This window comes from Leptosomus discolor, chromosome 9 (assembly GCF_034619465.1).
Source record: "Leptosomus discolor isolate bLepDis1 chromosome 9, bLepDis1.hap2, whole genome shotgun sequence".
In the NCBI taxonomy this organism is placed as follows: domain Eukaryota; kingdom Metazoa; phylum Chordata; class Aves; order Leptosomiformes; family Leptosomidae; genus Leptosomus; species Leptosomus discolor.
In genome coordinates this window covers 32,411,438-32,428,575 of record NC_141399.1, presented here as the reverse complement: position 1 = coordinate 32,428,575, position 17,138 = coordinate 32,411,438, and positions in this window count along the sequence as shown.

Here is a 17,138-nt window from a genome sequence, read left to right as displayed (position 1 = left end):
ATTTCCTAGACTATTTCACACTAGCCTACTAATTTTGGATAACAAAAACCTCTCAATGCACTATCATTTTGATTCCTGTTTTGATCCTAGTTTGGTTACAACAATGCAATATTAAAAAAAAAAATCACTTTAAGTATCATTTAGGTTCAAAGTGTTTACATCATCATAACAACTGGCTAAAGTAGTTCAGATGAAATCTGTGGCCAAGCCAGCAATCTTTTCCAAAGGTATTTCATAGAGATGGCTTCCAATCAACAGAACAATCAGATACACTTCATTATCAGCTTATTCACTTGGCTCTCCTGTGGCATACCTGCTGGGCTGCCCCAAAGCCAAGTGCTTCCAACTTTGATGAGTTCATCCAAATGTTGAATGAAGTTTTTTGGGAGTTTTGGGGGTTTTTTTGGCTTTTGGGGTTTTTTTTATTAGTTGGTGGGGTTTGTTTTGTTTGGGTTTTTTTTTTTTTTTTGTTTGTGGGTTGGGTTTTTTGTTGTTGTTGTTTTTGTTTGTTTTTTTTGTTTGTTTTTTTTTTTAGAAACTCTACTGTTTGCTTGAAATTTGAAGCTTTTGAAGTTGCACAGAACATTAATTATTTTGCATCATCCACTTAGAGTGACTAGGTTACACTTCCTTGGCAAACAGACTGTGGTCAAGTTTCCTGTGGTTTGTCCAAAGCCTTTCATTTGTCACTTTAGGCACCTGCTTTGAGAAGAGAAAAATCTCTCCATGTTTTAAGGATTGGTACAAATTTCTCTACCATCTGAGCTTCTCCTTTCTACTGAAGTTTTACAGTCAGTTAACTTGTCTTATTACACAATTCTGCCTGCCACCTGGGGAACAACTACAATTTCTGAAACCCATAAGGATGTGCTATTCAGGATTTCATTTTCCTGACAAGGTTCTTTTTCCTAACTTTAGACTATGGTAAGAAACCTAAGAAGCCAAGCTAGAAATTCTGAAGTATTCAAACTCTATCATAAACGCATGCTAACACTAGCTTTGGCTTTTTTGAACAAGTAAATGAAATTCTAAAAGACTTTAAGCTGCAGGAACGATAGGATTCCACTGCATATCTTATAGAGACTCAATGTTGAAAAGCATTCCGAAGAAATATTAGCATTCTTCAGCTATAAAACCCTGGCAGAGTTGATGATTCATACTATAGGGGTTTCAAATGAGGTACTACCAGCCTCCTGCTGCAAGTATACTTTTTTAGTTCTAATGTCAGTGGTCCTTTTTTATATATGCAAGTTTGTATGGGAAGGTGTTTAAATGGAACAAAAACAGTTGGATCACACTTCACAAAAATATTTCTTTCTTGGCTGTTACTCAAATGGAGTCTTGGGTCTAGATTCAAGAGTAGTAGTTTTATGGTAAGTGGCGCTAAGACTAGTGTCCAGTACCACAGTGACAAATAAGGGAAACACCTATATATATTTTGTAGCCATACACATGCCTGCTACTGAGTCCTGGAACAATTGAGCAGAGAATGAAAGCAGAAGTTGGTTTAATTATCAATTGTTTGTTTTTTTTTTTAAAAAAAAAAGTCAAATTTCAGCAGGAAATATCATTCAGATCTCCCATGTGAAAACTGACATATGAAGAATTTAAACTCAGCTACATAATTCGCCAGCTTGCTCACTGTTAGGGAGCTGCAAGAAAAGTTTTCAGAAGACAGTTTCTATCTTTTTCTGTATCTTGCACCTGCTAGTGAGAAAGTGCAATTCTGTGCATTTAACAAATAAGTGGAAACCCACCGCAAGAGATACTAATTTCCTTGGCAATTCCTGGTAAAGTAATTTTTTTTTTTTTTAAATGTGCACCCACAACACCAGCAGCAACCTTCTGCCTGTTACTACAGGATAACAGCTACACAATGAATGTGCAGTGGATCCAGCTGAACAAATGTACAGTCCTGAGTGAAGACCTTCAGTCTCTGTGGATCTCAGGGGAGCCAACCTGAGCTGCCTCTTAGTAGCCACAACCAATTTAATGTAAGAACTTACATTTTAAAGGGAAGAAAAGATCTCTCAACAAGCTGCTCATCTCTAGCTACAAAGGTGAAGGATCTGCAACACTACACACTACAGAAGCAAAATGGCATCATTTAAGGAAGGAAGAAATTTTGGTACAAACATAGAAGCCTCTTAATCACTTTAAAGAACGCCCTGTGATATGCAAGTGCTTTGACAGTGTGAGGCTCTCACACACAATGCAGTCTTAAACTGTACTGAGCATCTTTGAATACTCATATTAATTAGAATATTAACATCACTGGTAACACATTTCACGGAGAAAATACAGCAATTAAAAGCTAAGCCTTTCTTCTTGTCATCTTAGACACTGTGACCAACCACGAAATTTGTGTGTTTTTTGCATCAACTCATAGAACAAGATTTACACACAAATTCTCATCTGAAATTAAAGGAGCATTTAAACTCCTAAAGTTAAACTGAAAAATAAGTCCATTTTAAATATCAGTCAGAGGCTATATGGTTCACGGGTTCCATACCGGATAAAAGTCTTCCTTGCAAAATTCAAACACTTCATTGCATGCTCTTTGTGATGTACTGCAAATACTTAGCATTAGTGTTACCAGCAGACATGAAGTGGCTTATAATATTAGTGTACTTTTTCCCAAAACTGACTGATGTAATTTTAGTCACTTTACAACATAAATCTGTTTTGTGATGCAGGTAAGAGATTTAATTCTTCGTGTGTAAGAGACTGCAATGACAATCCAATCCTCTTAGCTCAGTCCTAAGCACAGGCTGCTCTTTTTAAAATATTTGTGTTGCTTTTTTCACCGGCTAATAAAATTTACTCTATATGGGTCGGCCAGTAGAGGGAAGCATCACATTCCCAAATCTTACACATCACAACGTCACCGTAATGCACCCCCATAAGTCTGAGCGTTTTATGATTCAGCTAAAAAAAAAAAAGTACTTTCGCAATTAAGGTTTTTAAAGCTATGACTGACTTGTACAGGACAGCATAGATGCTGAAACTACCAAAGAGAGCTGCAGTTCTCTCATCAGATGATGTTTGCTGTTGGAGCCCACTGAAGCACTGCCATGTGAAGAAGGATACACATAAGGCAACATTCTGTGAGAGGGAGTTTAATTTTGTCACGAATATTTTATTTGGACTCACAGTTTGGTTTGTGGTTGTCTAGGGTTTTTTTAAGATGTTATAAAATTCAGGTCTTCCCTGATCACAGTGCCAGTTAGAAACATTTAGTGAAGTAAACCCATAATTATTCCTTGCTTTCTTGTTTTCACCTTAATTATGCTTCCAAATTCCAAGTTGAAGGGATACAAATTGAAGCAATAAATTCTGCTCAGAAATCACGTCAAGGTAAGAATTTGTAGAAAGCCGTAAGCCTATCACACTTTTTAAAAGCAAAACAATTCAAGAACAGAAGTCAAATTGAGACTAATGTCATATATTTAAAAAACAAATCTGACTTGACTTTCCCCCCCTCAAGTTTTAATTTTTCCAGAAATCACAGAAAGACTAACATTTGATGTCTAGTTATGTAGCAGTACAAGGGTAAAAGAGAACAACCAAAACAGATTTCAGCATTAAAAACCCTCTTGTATTGCATTGCAACTTCAAATTTTTGTTTTGCATTCACTCCTCTAATTAATGTCTGTACTCTCTGCAGTGTGTTGTTTGCGAACACTGGAAACACACAACTTCAGCAATAATGTTTCTTCTCTTCAACCTACTCTCCTACTAGCTTCATTTGCTTTTTCCTTCAAATAAAACAGTGCCTGCACAACTACCAATTGCAATAAACACATATATACTCTGGGCTCAAAAGCAGCAAGGGGAGACAAAGCTATCCCAAATTTTCTCTAACTTTATTTCTAATCAACCTCATATACCAGACAGATGAGCCTTTCTTTATCACTCTGCTAATAGTCTACAAACAGTATTTTTAGAGGTCATACTACTAACAACTTGCTGCAAACCTTCAACAACAAACAAGACCTGGATAAGTGAATCCCATTTCAGTGACACTACAAGTCCAAATGTAACTCCGTCTTGGACTATGATGACAGGAATTCTCTACGGAGCATAAGCACTCATGCTAGAATTTTTTCTGGTATATGTGGAAGTTTAAATGGTCATTAATTGCTCTCTCTATTTTTTTTTTTTTTTTTGAGATCTAGAAATGCTTTGTCCCAGTGATTTCTCCTCCTATAGTTATTGCTGACAATTCACAGTCATTCATTAGATTACATCAGACAAAACAAAAACTAGGCTTAAATTAATAAAACCCTAGCCTTCAATATGAAGAATTTATTACCAGTTCATAGCATTGTACATCTGAGCCCATTTCATAAGTATTCTTCACAAAACTTTCATTAACAAGACTTATAAACGGCAGTAAGTAAGAGAAAGCACTGATGAAGGGATGATTTAGTCCTTCCTAGTTCTTTCTCTGAAGTTGCTCAAGCAAGTTACTGGACTATTCCCTACATATCTATCAGTATATTTATTAAATCAGGATTGCTGTAGCGCTCAGTTGCGGACAACATTTTGTTCAGTGTAGCTATGCCTTCACCTTTTCAGTCTGTAAAGCGAGCACATTTATTTTCAGACAGGCTTAATGATTTTAGATGAGGGCTAAACACTATTTCTCATTATAATATTGCCTTGGTAACTTTCTGTGAATTTGATTTTTTAAATTAAGAACAGAGGGACAAGCTCTCTAAGGAGGCGAAAGAAAAAAAGGAAGAGAGAGTTTTTCCTGACATTCATTCCTTCTAACATGGAATTTGGCTGGCATCTTTAACCTTCCTTCAACCAAAACCATCCAACTAACATTTGTATGAAAACACATCTATTCTCAGCTTCTCAGCAATGAATTTGCCAGCTTTAGTGGAATGTACAAGATCAGCTTTGGTTCAATTTTCATTCATTTTATTTTCACTACTTGGATTTTAAGTAAGCTAGCATGCCATGCAAACTGCTTATTATTTGTTTTTTGGTTGTTGTTGTTTTGGGTTTTTTTGTTTTGTTTTTTTAAAACAGCACTTTTCCCAAGAGTTTTAATAGGCTATTTCTTCTGTCTAATTGCCCAAGGAAGAAAAGCTATACTTCAAAAACCAAAGTGGATATATATATCTGAGGACGTTCTATTTCCCAGTGATCACGTTTAATCTATTCACCAGTTTACTTACTAAGATATCAACACTACCCCCATCCCAAACCTTCAAGCAGTGCAAGCTGAAGAGTGTGCAATCTCTTCTCACGCCCTGCTATGACTGACATCCTTGAAACTAAGGATTCCACTCAGCTCCTATGTCATTAGGAAGAATACAAAGAAGAGTTGTAAGAACAAATGCAAACAGGCATTTTAGTTGATAACTAGGGTAAGGCTAAGTCCATACAGATGTATCTCATCACACTCCATATAGAAACAAGTATTAGTCACATAAGATGTTTAAATTACTTGGCTTCAGTTAATTTCTTATTTTAATCTTTTCACAGCAATTAGATGAAGAAATTATGCAGCACAAGTACATCTTGCTCTCCACCCTACCACCTTATATGTTACAACGTACAATTCTCTGCAAGTCATGGGAAAAAGGTTTTGTTAATATGAGTGTGTTCAAGTACAATGTGATGAAAACAGTAAGTTATCTTCAGCAATATCTCTGTGGATGGTTTTATGTGAAAGTATCGCTTTCCAATGATGACTGAGTAATATCTTAGAATAATGGAGACAAATCCTAGATACCCAAGTTCAATAATTAAAAGCATAAGCCTTCAATGTGCCACTCTTGCTGAAAGGGAAACAAAAAAGTTAATTCCCCTTGTCTGGACAAAATGCATTCTGTTTTTCTTAACGATGATTAATTACATCAGAAAGCTTGAGCTAGAAAGCTTCAAAAAGCATTTTTTCCTTACCGTGTGTAAAACCTGAGCATTAAGTTAATCATACTATTTAGTAAAACTTCTATTGAACAGAAGAACTGTCACACCAACAGGTACCAGTATGTGGATATTTGTCTGCATTTTTGTTGGTTCTGAGTACTGGTTTAAAGTTTGGGGAAAAAAGTACAAGCAGAATAAGGGTTCTCAACATCTATCCACAGATTGCTTGTAGTCCAATAAGGCCACATATCCATGATTTAATTTGGTTAAGGTATTGCAATTAAAGATTACTTCAGTTATCATGTATGTCTAAGTGAGCTATAGCAAAGAAAAATTAAAATAAAATCATAATAATTTAAAAAAATATCAGAAATCCTGGGTAGCACAGGTATGTGTTTTTCTGAGTTCTGAAAAACTTGAAAAATTCATCTGAAGCACAAAACAAGAAATAATTTCAAATGCAAATGCCGTCAGGTTCTGGTAATGACAGATAGCTGGTTTTGATATCTAAACTCCTAGAACTGCAGGACAAATCTCATTATGACAAACTTACTCGGATTAGTAAATTGGGGAAAACAGCTAGCATCATATCCGCTGATGATTTATGTGCTGCAATCGTCGTCTATGCAAAACTTAAACCAAATTACTACGAATTTGGGGGGAGAGGGACTACGTGGCTAGATTATCATCATGTCAGAAACCAGCTCACAAGCAAATGGGTAGCTTTACTGAAAAAGACAGTGAAGTAACAAATTAATGCACCAAGTGTCTTCATTCTTAGTTGGGTTTTCTTTCCCCACAAAATAAAAGGGAGATCTACTGTCCTTAAATTCACCACAACTTAGCATACTATTTAATCTCTACATAACAGTACTACAAACACTTTCTTTAGAGGTGGCTTGTAATTACAAGCAAGACACTGACACCTCTGGACCTGTTGTGAAGCCCAAAATTTTTACTTAAGTCTTAGAACGTGTTCTAAGCACATGCTCTACTGTTTACACCTCGAAGGGTGTGGAAACATGAAAGAAAGAGTGGAACAGAAGAATACATCCATACAGCATGTGGATTGAATATTTATTCAATACTGCAAATACTAGTCCCAGACTGGACAGCAAAAGAAACAACCACGTTTCAGACTTCTCACGTACTTCAGCAGGAGCTGTGTCTTACAGAAATGTATGCTAGAACAGCCCCAAACTGTTCTATTATATTTTGTATAGCCAAATAGTAAGGAGGATAAACTTCCTAGCTAAAGACAGAATTTATTTTCACACACGAAAATCAGTTTAGTGTAATGTAACTGTAGCCTTCAAAGCCTATCATACCAGACAAAGTAAGAATTAACCTTGACTTCTTAAGAGTTATCAGCGACTTCGGCATTTTGCTTCATAATACAGTACTACTGCTGTTTAGTGAAACAAGTCAAAAAGGTGATCAAGGTTAAGTACATTATAAAGTGTTTTCCAGCGTTCAGCTAAATATATTCACACATGTCCTTCACTGGCCATTAAAAAAAGAAAGGGGAAGAAAAAAAAAAAAAATACACACACAAACTTCATCTCATCATTTTGATTAGGTCAAGTTCAGTAAATGCTTCAACACAAAATACAACTATGCAACTGCTTTGCCACATGTCCTTTTACTAGATTTCACCGTAGGGCAAAACATTATCATACTTACTCTACAACACTAGTGTTAAGCATGTAGAGCTTGTGAATACTAGAGGAAACAACATGCTTAAATAAGTTTGAATGACTTCCATTTGTTCACATTCAACATCTTTCTTTTGCTGGCCAGGATTACACCAAAGTATTGCTACTTTTGTCAGTATCTGCAAGTTCGTTTTCCTCCTCCCCTGAGTCCTTAGGTTCAATTAAAAGGTCAGGTTTAGATCAAGTTAGTCACTTGCATTATTATCAACAATTACAGTATCCAGCTGTGTGCAATAATAAATATCTTTTTCTACAGAAGTATACAGCAATATCTTTCATAAAATATTTTTGCAGCTTTTTCCTCTAATTACACACTTACGGATGTTTTCATACAATGCCTGTCTTCCTGTTACACCATCACTTCCTATCTAACACTGCTCCAGAGGACATAAATCACAATGTTATCCGTGAATCAGTGTTAGCTCTAATGTCCTTTCTGTAGGCTCAGGAAACAATGGGGTAGTTCGATGCTACTAATCTCCATAATAGCACACTGAGACTTGCAAAAATACGTGCTGGATTTATACATGTAGAAGTAAACACACACATACACACAACCAACCATCCTATTTGTTATGTAATTTTATATTCCCGGAAAATTTGGAAAGTTCCAAGGTCTGGACTTCAAAAACTGTGGAAAACTTGAGGGTCAGGCATGAAAGTTATGATAAAATACAGTATTTCATGCAAACTTCCTAATCCATGTTGTTCTTTATTTCTTTATGCAGTTCTGTGCCACAGAGGGCTTCACTGCTTTGTCAGAGCACTGACTTCACTTACACAAATGAGTCTGGATCCAAGTTAAAAGTTTACTGAAGAGAACTACCTAGCATCATGACCACAGTGTTTCCATACCTATGATGCACTGTCACCCTAACAACAAGCATTTGTATGATTTTAGACTCTATGTCACCTCTGCTTTCTAAGACTAACTTTCTTTCATGCACTCAAATTTGAGACCTTTTGGGAAAAGACTAAGCACAGCCCAAGACCTTTCTTTTGCCCCTAGGCACTATATAATGGAAAGAAAGCATCCATAATTAAGAAGAATTATGGAATCATGCAACTGGGATGGACTAAAGAGTTTCAACAGATCTACTTCCAATTTGAAGTTATGCCTCAACGGTCTTGCTTCTACTCCCTGCCTAAACTATATATTCAAACACATCAACAGCACTATGTAGTGGCAGAGACTGAAGGACTTAAAATACAAAGAGAGAGGAACCGTATGAAAGGAGATTCAGCTAATAACTACAAAACTGTTTACCGCTGTCACTTAGAAATCTGTCAGAGTATATAATACTGTCTCCACAGAGCTTGTACTGCCAGATGATTTCGGCACTGCAGACACATTCATTCTTCTTACTCATGTGCCTATTTCCAAAACTTACTTCTTTGAAATGTGTAGAAACTGGACTTCTATTTTGTGCTGACAAAGGTCAAATCCAGAATTTCTTCAACAGAAATCAGTGTTCTCTGTGTAGAGGATAAACGTATGTGGATAAAACCTGACACACTCCTGTCTCTTCAATACAAAGATGGTTTTGTAACCCATATGTACCTCCCTTCAGAGATACACCACCTTTCCAAAACTATACATTCTGTGTACTACTGCGGGTTAGTGACATATATTTTAACTGTAATGACTTAGTGGTCTCCAAATGTCAGAGACCATTTCTAGAAACTTTTTATTGCACTCTCAGCTTCATCTTCAATTACCTCATTGACTTTTCAAATACCTAAAAAGGCAACACTGCCCCATACCATTAATTTGTGATTCATTTCTACTCCAGCCTTCAGAAAAGAAAAGAAAAAAAAAAATTCTTCATCTAATTATACTAAGCCTCTACTATATGCTGCAAAACATTATTTCTTAAATACAGCAATTTCTAGTAGGGCTTGAAAGTAAAGTTTCATAGCACAAATTAGACCCCAAAATGCAATTAGTACAAAAATATTAGACTATAAGGGTAAATTCATGAAGTCTGAAGTCTAGATCACAGATTTTTTGGAGCTGCAATATTAAAAAAAAAGTTAAAGACCAAAATGATCTTCCATCACTAGCAAGAGTTTGACATGATAAAGCAATAAACCACTTAAACTGATGATGAAATCATGTTTATCACATTTAATCATATTTAGGTAATATTTAGGAATGATTATTTCATAGAAAGTATCTTTCTCTGAAATTATTTACTTCACTAAATTTGCTACAATACTATTGCCTCTTGTTAGGAATCATCTGAACTTTTCTCAGAATTCTTATTTAAAGTACATTTATTTCACTCCATTTTGCAATCTAGTACAAAATACTGTAAGAACCTGGAAGCATTTGGTGCTTTTCAGCATGGTCATGAAAAGGCAGGTTCATTTAAAACTGTATTTCACAGAATCACCAGTGTACAGGGATGATGCTCCTTTTCCAATTAATGTTTATCTCCAGAGCAACAGGTAATAACATTAAATACAACTGAAAAGTCTAGCATGCAACAGAGCTGAGCGGAAATAACTAGCAAACACTCAACTGTGAACTGGTTTTCACCTGGAGAAATTTAAAATGATAGGGCTGTAGCCCCTAACTCTTGTCAAATCTCCATAAGTTATGGTCAAGGAAACATCAGTGAACTTGCTAGAGAGCAGAGCAAGCTGAGGTATTAGAAAGCTCAAGAATTTGTTTTGGTTTGCCTTTCAGGAGCCACTTCAGTAGCCTATTTAAAAGCCAGCCTTGTTCTGTGCTAAAATTATCCTTTTGCGTCATTAGCTTCCTCCATTTCTGAAGAATTACCTTGTACCTACCTACCACAACTGGGGACTTGTTCCAGCCTGGAGGCAGGGGGAAGTATGCCTTCCCCAGTACCAGGCAATACTTAAAGCTCAGAAGCTGAGCTGTTTTATATGCAAGATAATGATTAAGATGTTGAACACTGTTTCTGAGTCCTGGTTAACTTCCACCGGAAGGAACTATAGCTGTTATCTTACATCACCATTATCCTAGGTGAACTTAAGAGAAATCTGTCTATATTAATGTGCTGGTAAGTAACAGCCAGTTTGTAACTGCAGAATTATTTTTACTTACTACTTAAAATTAGATATAAACCTGCTTTGTAAGAGATTTAAGCATATTTAATTGTGATTGCTTAATGTAATTGGTTGCTCTGTACCAAGGGATTACTCTGTTGTGCACTGAATTTGCAATTTACATTTCCATATGGCTGAAAGATCTGGTTTGGAAAATTACAGCACCTGAGAATTTTTTTTCTAGTGCAAATTATAAATGCATGATACATAGTATAAATCTGCTGTACCTAATTTGAGTTAGTGATCCAATGAGTGAGTGTAATCATAAATGTTATTTTTTTTTTCCAATTTTCACCTTTTTCCATGTCATTAAAGTAATTTTATCCTATAAACATACATGCAAATACAAGCTAGCATTAGAAATTATTTAATCAGCAAGGGAGGAAAAGAAATTATTTCAAACAAAATGAGCTAGCCTGCAAGTGCAACAAATCATTTAAGCAGACATCATACATTATCCAGTTTCTGTCAATGGTAATGGCTCATATTTAGAGTAGCCAATTGAGAAGGCAATCTTATTCAGAATAGCTTTAAACATCTCTGAAACTACTGCCTACAAAACAGATATTAATCACTACTCCAGAAAGCACGTGAGGGACCCAGCAATAACTCGATGAGTTTGGTTATTCACCACTTAAAAGAAGCATCTATACACTAGATGTGTAGTGATATGATGAGGGGTAACCGTTTCAAACCAGAAGACGGTAGATTTAGATCAGATGTAAGGAAGAAATTCTTCACTGTGAGAGTGGTGAGACACTGGCATAGGCTGCCCAGAGCAGCTGTGGCTGCCCCCTCCCTGGCAGTGTTCAAGGCCAGGTTGGATGGGGCTTGGAACTAAATGATCTTTAAGGCCTCTTCTGCCCAAACCATTCTGTGATTCTTTCCATCTTGGAGTGCAGTAGAAAAGGCATCACAAACCAACCTTGCTCTTCAGAACACATACTTACATTCTTATCTGTGTAACTTGTTTAGAGTAAGCAGATTTTATTTTTCATCATATGACTACTTAACACTTACAAAGAAATATATATAGTCCAGAGGTGATTTACATTCAGATCTTGAGCAGATAAGAAATAGCTTTGTTATTTTCAGGCATAATTGCCAATATTTTTACTGCTATGTATATGAATTATTGTAAAGAAAAAAATCTGGTCAATACGGTTCAGGGATTCATTCAGTGTAGCAATTTTCATCTACACATATTAGACCCATGCAGTTCACTCTTTCTTCCTTTTTAAATATCAGTGTGCAGCATCAAGTGGGACAGTACCTCATGGCAACACATCAGGGTAAACACAGAGTTGATCCCCTTTCTCTTCATCTAACACAGCATTCCCTCACTGCACCATGCAAGTCAGCTGAGTTTATCCACTTGTTATGTGCCATTATGCCTTTGTATGGCAGTATATTTTTTGTCATATATGGTTGACTGGTATCTATGTTTAGCCCATACCTGGGGCTAAACTATAGTAGTTGCTCTGTCACCTGATGACCCCTCCCCAGCCAGGAGGGGGAAATCAGGAAAAGAAGAGGAGACTCTGGGTTGAAGTGAAAACAGATTTAATGAAATGGCATCAATTCCAACAAAAATATAGGAAGTTACACTCAGCCCAACGAATGTGCAGCAGTCACAATCGATGGGAGAGTAGTCCTCAGGAGCAAGGAGAAGCCAGAGGAGGAGCAGGAAGAGGAAAAACTCCCCATCCTGAGCCAAAATCCCCTTTTTATAGGGAGTATGAAGTTCATGGTATGGGATACACCCCTTAGACAATTTGGGTCAGCTGCCCTGGCTTTTGCCATCCCCACCCCAGCCTAAGCACCTGCCCAGCCTGGAACTGCTAACAGCCTGCACACCACAGCTGGCCTAAGATTCTATCCCAGCAAAACCAGGACAATTAGTTAAAGCATCCACCCTGGTCAAGTGTACAGGACTAGTCTCCCAGCAGTTCTACATATCTTTTGTTCTACGTCTTCATCATTTTTGAGACAGCAACCAATACAAAGTAAAGTTTTCCTATGGCTGCCAACTGCAGTTTGGCAAACTACATACTGTATAGCCAGAAAGTGAGTCTTATGGAAGCCAGCAGCCACACCACCAATTTCTGACTGCAGCACTGGGAAACAGTAGAACTTAAGAAAGAGATCTCAGAAGATAGCTTTTAAGATCTTTGAAGACTGTCATCAAGAAGATATCCACGGTAAATTGAAACGAAAAAGCAACAGTAAAAATGTATCCCTTATACACCAGTGAACCTGTATGGGAGAGAGTTAAGTGCCTCATCTGATAGAATAACTTCAGCATTTATACCTTAGATCTGAGAACAAGGGAGCAAGACAGTTAAGGAAGTCAGGCTTCACAAACTCAGCTGCTCCTAAGATTAATTATTGTTTTACAGACCTAGTTTTGGTTTTATTTTTATGATCTTTCTTTACGCTCAAAGCATGAATTATTTGAATCTGAACTTACTTATATTTCAACTACTGTAATCTGAGCCTGAAGAAATCAAGGCAAGTTTTGCAATATTATCTAAGCATTGTAACAACAACCTAGAATATTACAAAAAACTCTCAAACATAAGAACCTGGCATGTGTGAAAATTGGGTTAACATAATGCAAATTGATTTTCACAAGTATGTTTTGTTGGAAGCTTTCTTCCTACTCATATTCTGTTCAGGCTTAAAAGGATGCACTTACTCTCAGGAAAGGTTAAGATCCTCTCAGGTTTGTGGAATGGAAGATGTAAAGTTCAAGGCAGAAAACAAAACCCCCTCACTAGTGACCCAGATCAGCCCTATTAACAGGCAGGAGATCATGTTGCTGTCATAAATGCCCGAATTATTTACTTCATGCATTTGTTTGTAATATAAATGATACTGTGCCAGTTAAGTACTCAGCATTCTAGTATCTCATAATCTTGTTGTACTTACATGGAGTAAGTATCCATTACCACTTGGAACACTCATTTAGCCTGCTCAACTGACTGCTTAATGAGGTCTGGAAAGTAAAAGCCTTATCTGCAAAAAGCCAATGTAGAAAGAAGCATGCGTGCACTTTTTTTTCCAAAGTGAAAAGTATTTGTTCAGTCTTAATGTGAAAAGGAATTAGATTAAGGAGAGTGTTCAGGAAAACAGAAACTAAATAAAAAATTAAATATGTATATATAGTATTTTCTAATTAAACCAATGCACTTTTCCATTCATGGAATATTGTACTTTTAGAATTTTCATAAATACCATTAGGCTTTCAAAATCTCTCCTAGAAGCTTAACATTCTTCCTGACCCCCACTAAACGAGTTCTTCAGGAATTCCGTGCAGCAAGAGGTCTAGTGCAGCTCCCTTTAACAGCTTTATGGGAGTGTCTATAATGAGTCAGTGTGGTCTGTGTTTCAGCTTCAGAAAGATGGAGTGGGACATCATTAACTGAATTTGCTCACATTCTAATTAACATACCAGACATCACTAAGCCTTTAAAGGTTACCATCAGTAAATGCTGGCTACCTCCCTTTCATTCACTACTCATTTGTAGCTACATGCAAGACTCACAAAGCAAACCTGGTGTTTATCGTTGCTACACCACTGCTGCCAATGAAAGTTAAAACAATGTCCTTCACTTTACAGATGCACAAATTGGATCAGACAGAAATCTGAAATTGCCATTGAGATTGTACAGACTGTTTCTTACCATGTATCTGCAGCTAACATATAGGTCTTTGTGAGCCAAAGGCCCGCAGCCACAAGTATTTGCTATCTAAAATGTTTCAAATTGAAGCGTAGACCCTACATGGTAAAAAATAAAAAAAAATTAAAAAATGTGTTGACTGACTGCAGAAACCTACCTTTCTTTAAGAAGCATTCCAGGAGCTTATACTTGTCTGTCAACTGGAAAACACTGTTTTAACCAGAATATTTTCACAAAAAAGTTATTTCAATTCTTTAAATTAAGTTTATGCTCAATGACATCTTTATTTTGCAGCTTAAAAGTCACATTTTTATTATACGTAGATTTCTTTTTATTAAAAAAAAAAAGTCTTCGCTGATCCTGCAGCAAACAGAGCACTTCGTCTTTTCTCGTAAGATGCCATTGCCCAAAGATCTGCTATCTATAAATGTATGAATTGCTATAAAAATCACTGGCACTACTGAAATCTTCCTTTTAGTTCCTGTACATGCAACAAGAATAAACTGAATAATTGGTCAATTATTCTGACGGCGAAAAAACCCTGTCATTCTAGCAACCAAGACTGATTTGCTTATAGCTGCTGTCTTCAGCGTGCAACACTGGGCGTCTCCCAGAGCTGAAAAATTAACGTTTAATTTTGAGCAGTGTCATGATGAAGCATTCCCCCAAGAAGGAAGTATGACAAAAAGCTGTTTCCTGTTTTCTGCAAACCGTGGTCACATTATTCATAGTGTGACTAACAACAGCTTAAATTTGTCTACTGAGATAGCACTTGTTTTCACATACTGATATACTCAATCATAAGCAAAAATACAAACAAAAACACTACCCAAAAAAACCCAGGAAAACTGTTACATAAAATCCATAAGCTTTCTCTTTCTATGAATACTCGTTCTTTACTGTTCACATAGGTCTATCCTGTGCTTACAACAGTTGTCATTCAAGGTATTTTTTTTTTCCTCCAAGATATCTCGTTTGTCTCCCCTTACAGTGATGACGTTATTAATGTGACGCTAATCAAATGCATTTGGTGTGCTAGTTATATCAAGCCCCCACATTGCTGTTGCCATTTCATGAGAGAACTGGCTTCACTAGAGGCAGAATACAGCAAATTGCTTAATTAATTTTAAATGAGAAATGCCTGGAGCAGCCAAAAACCAGAGAAGCTCTGAGCTGGTAAAACTAAACTGCAGCCAAGGGCTGGCTAGGTATATAACCTTTTCATAATGCAAAGGAGTGAGTGGGAAGCCCACACATTCCCAGGATCGCTAACTCTTCAGAGATTACTTTTTCCCATTCTCCCATTTTTCCTTCCCTCAGCTTTCTGAACAGTGATGACAGCTACATGCCTAGCTCACAGCAGCTGCATGGTAGAACAAACAGATTTCAAGGATGGAACAGTGCTGCCCCATGATGAGTCAGCAAACACCTATTTCTGAAATGAAACAAGCTTTTACTTCACACTAGTGCAATTTAACTAGCCCTTGAAAGAAACAGTTCAGTACAACTCAGACCAGTGTAAACTCTAAGATAAAGCCACCTCTGAAACAAGATACCAATATGATGGTAAAATACTTATTATCATCACATGACTCAGGCTAAGTTAGCTTATTCATGGCTACTGGCCATGTACTACACAGGAAAAATAAGCACTAGAATATTCACTAGAACGGTCAAGGTTGCAGAAGTATGTTAAGATCAAGGAACACAAATTTTTTTTTTTCTTAGAAGTGTCTGCCCTAGTAAACTGCTTATAGTTCCAAGATAACCTGAGGATATAGCAATAATGCTTCATTTACTAATTAAGAGAGACTCCTAAATGAACTAGCTTTTACCAATATAATTAATAATTCTAACCTTTTGTTAGTGTTCCAGGTTGTTCTAATTTGTATGAAGCACGTATTTTAGTGCTATTGTCACTGAAACCAGGAATAAAACTTCTTAACACGAAAGTAGTATTAAGAAGCAGACATTCTTCATTGACGGCCAGGTGCGCAGGAGAGCTCTCTCACCATCAACCGACACCTAACCTGTGACAGCTACCGACTACATTGGATACATAATAAACAGGTTCTCATGCAGAAACATATTAATTCCCATAACTCATTATCATTTCTCCACCCTCATCTTGTTAGGTGCACTTAGTTCTTAAAATGAGTTGGAGGGCTGTTTTTTGCCACCACCACACCCCACTGACTCAAAAAGCTGAGACCCCTTGATGACCATAAATCAAGGACTCTGACTCAAACTATACTTTAATCACCACACAAAGTTTGTTAACAAAGAGGCTGAAAACTACTATAAATGTTGCGGTAATAAATCCTATCTAGCAGACATCCTTAAACAATAACATATTATCTTTGCTCTTAACCATAAACAGACCATCCATTAATGAACGCCTCCAGTCTATAAGACTTTACAGGGTATCTTACCAGCATTAATAATATATACAATTTATTATTTTTTATGTTTGATATCACTACAAGTTGCTGAACGGCAAATTTAGTCAAGTTGTAGGTACAGAGAAGCAGAAATAATACCCTATACATCTGCATACCACTTGCAGTCATCAATAAAAATTAATGAAAGCCATGATTTTATTGTTCATGTGCAATAAAAAAAAAAAAAATTAACAGATTTCTGCTTAAAGGACAGCAATCATACCAGCCAAGAGTTTTAACACATTTTAAGTTCATTTAAAATGCAGAAATGCAAACATCAACTCAGAAACTCCCCTCTCCAATCCACTGGACTTCAAAATTTACACTGAGGG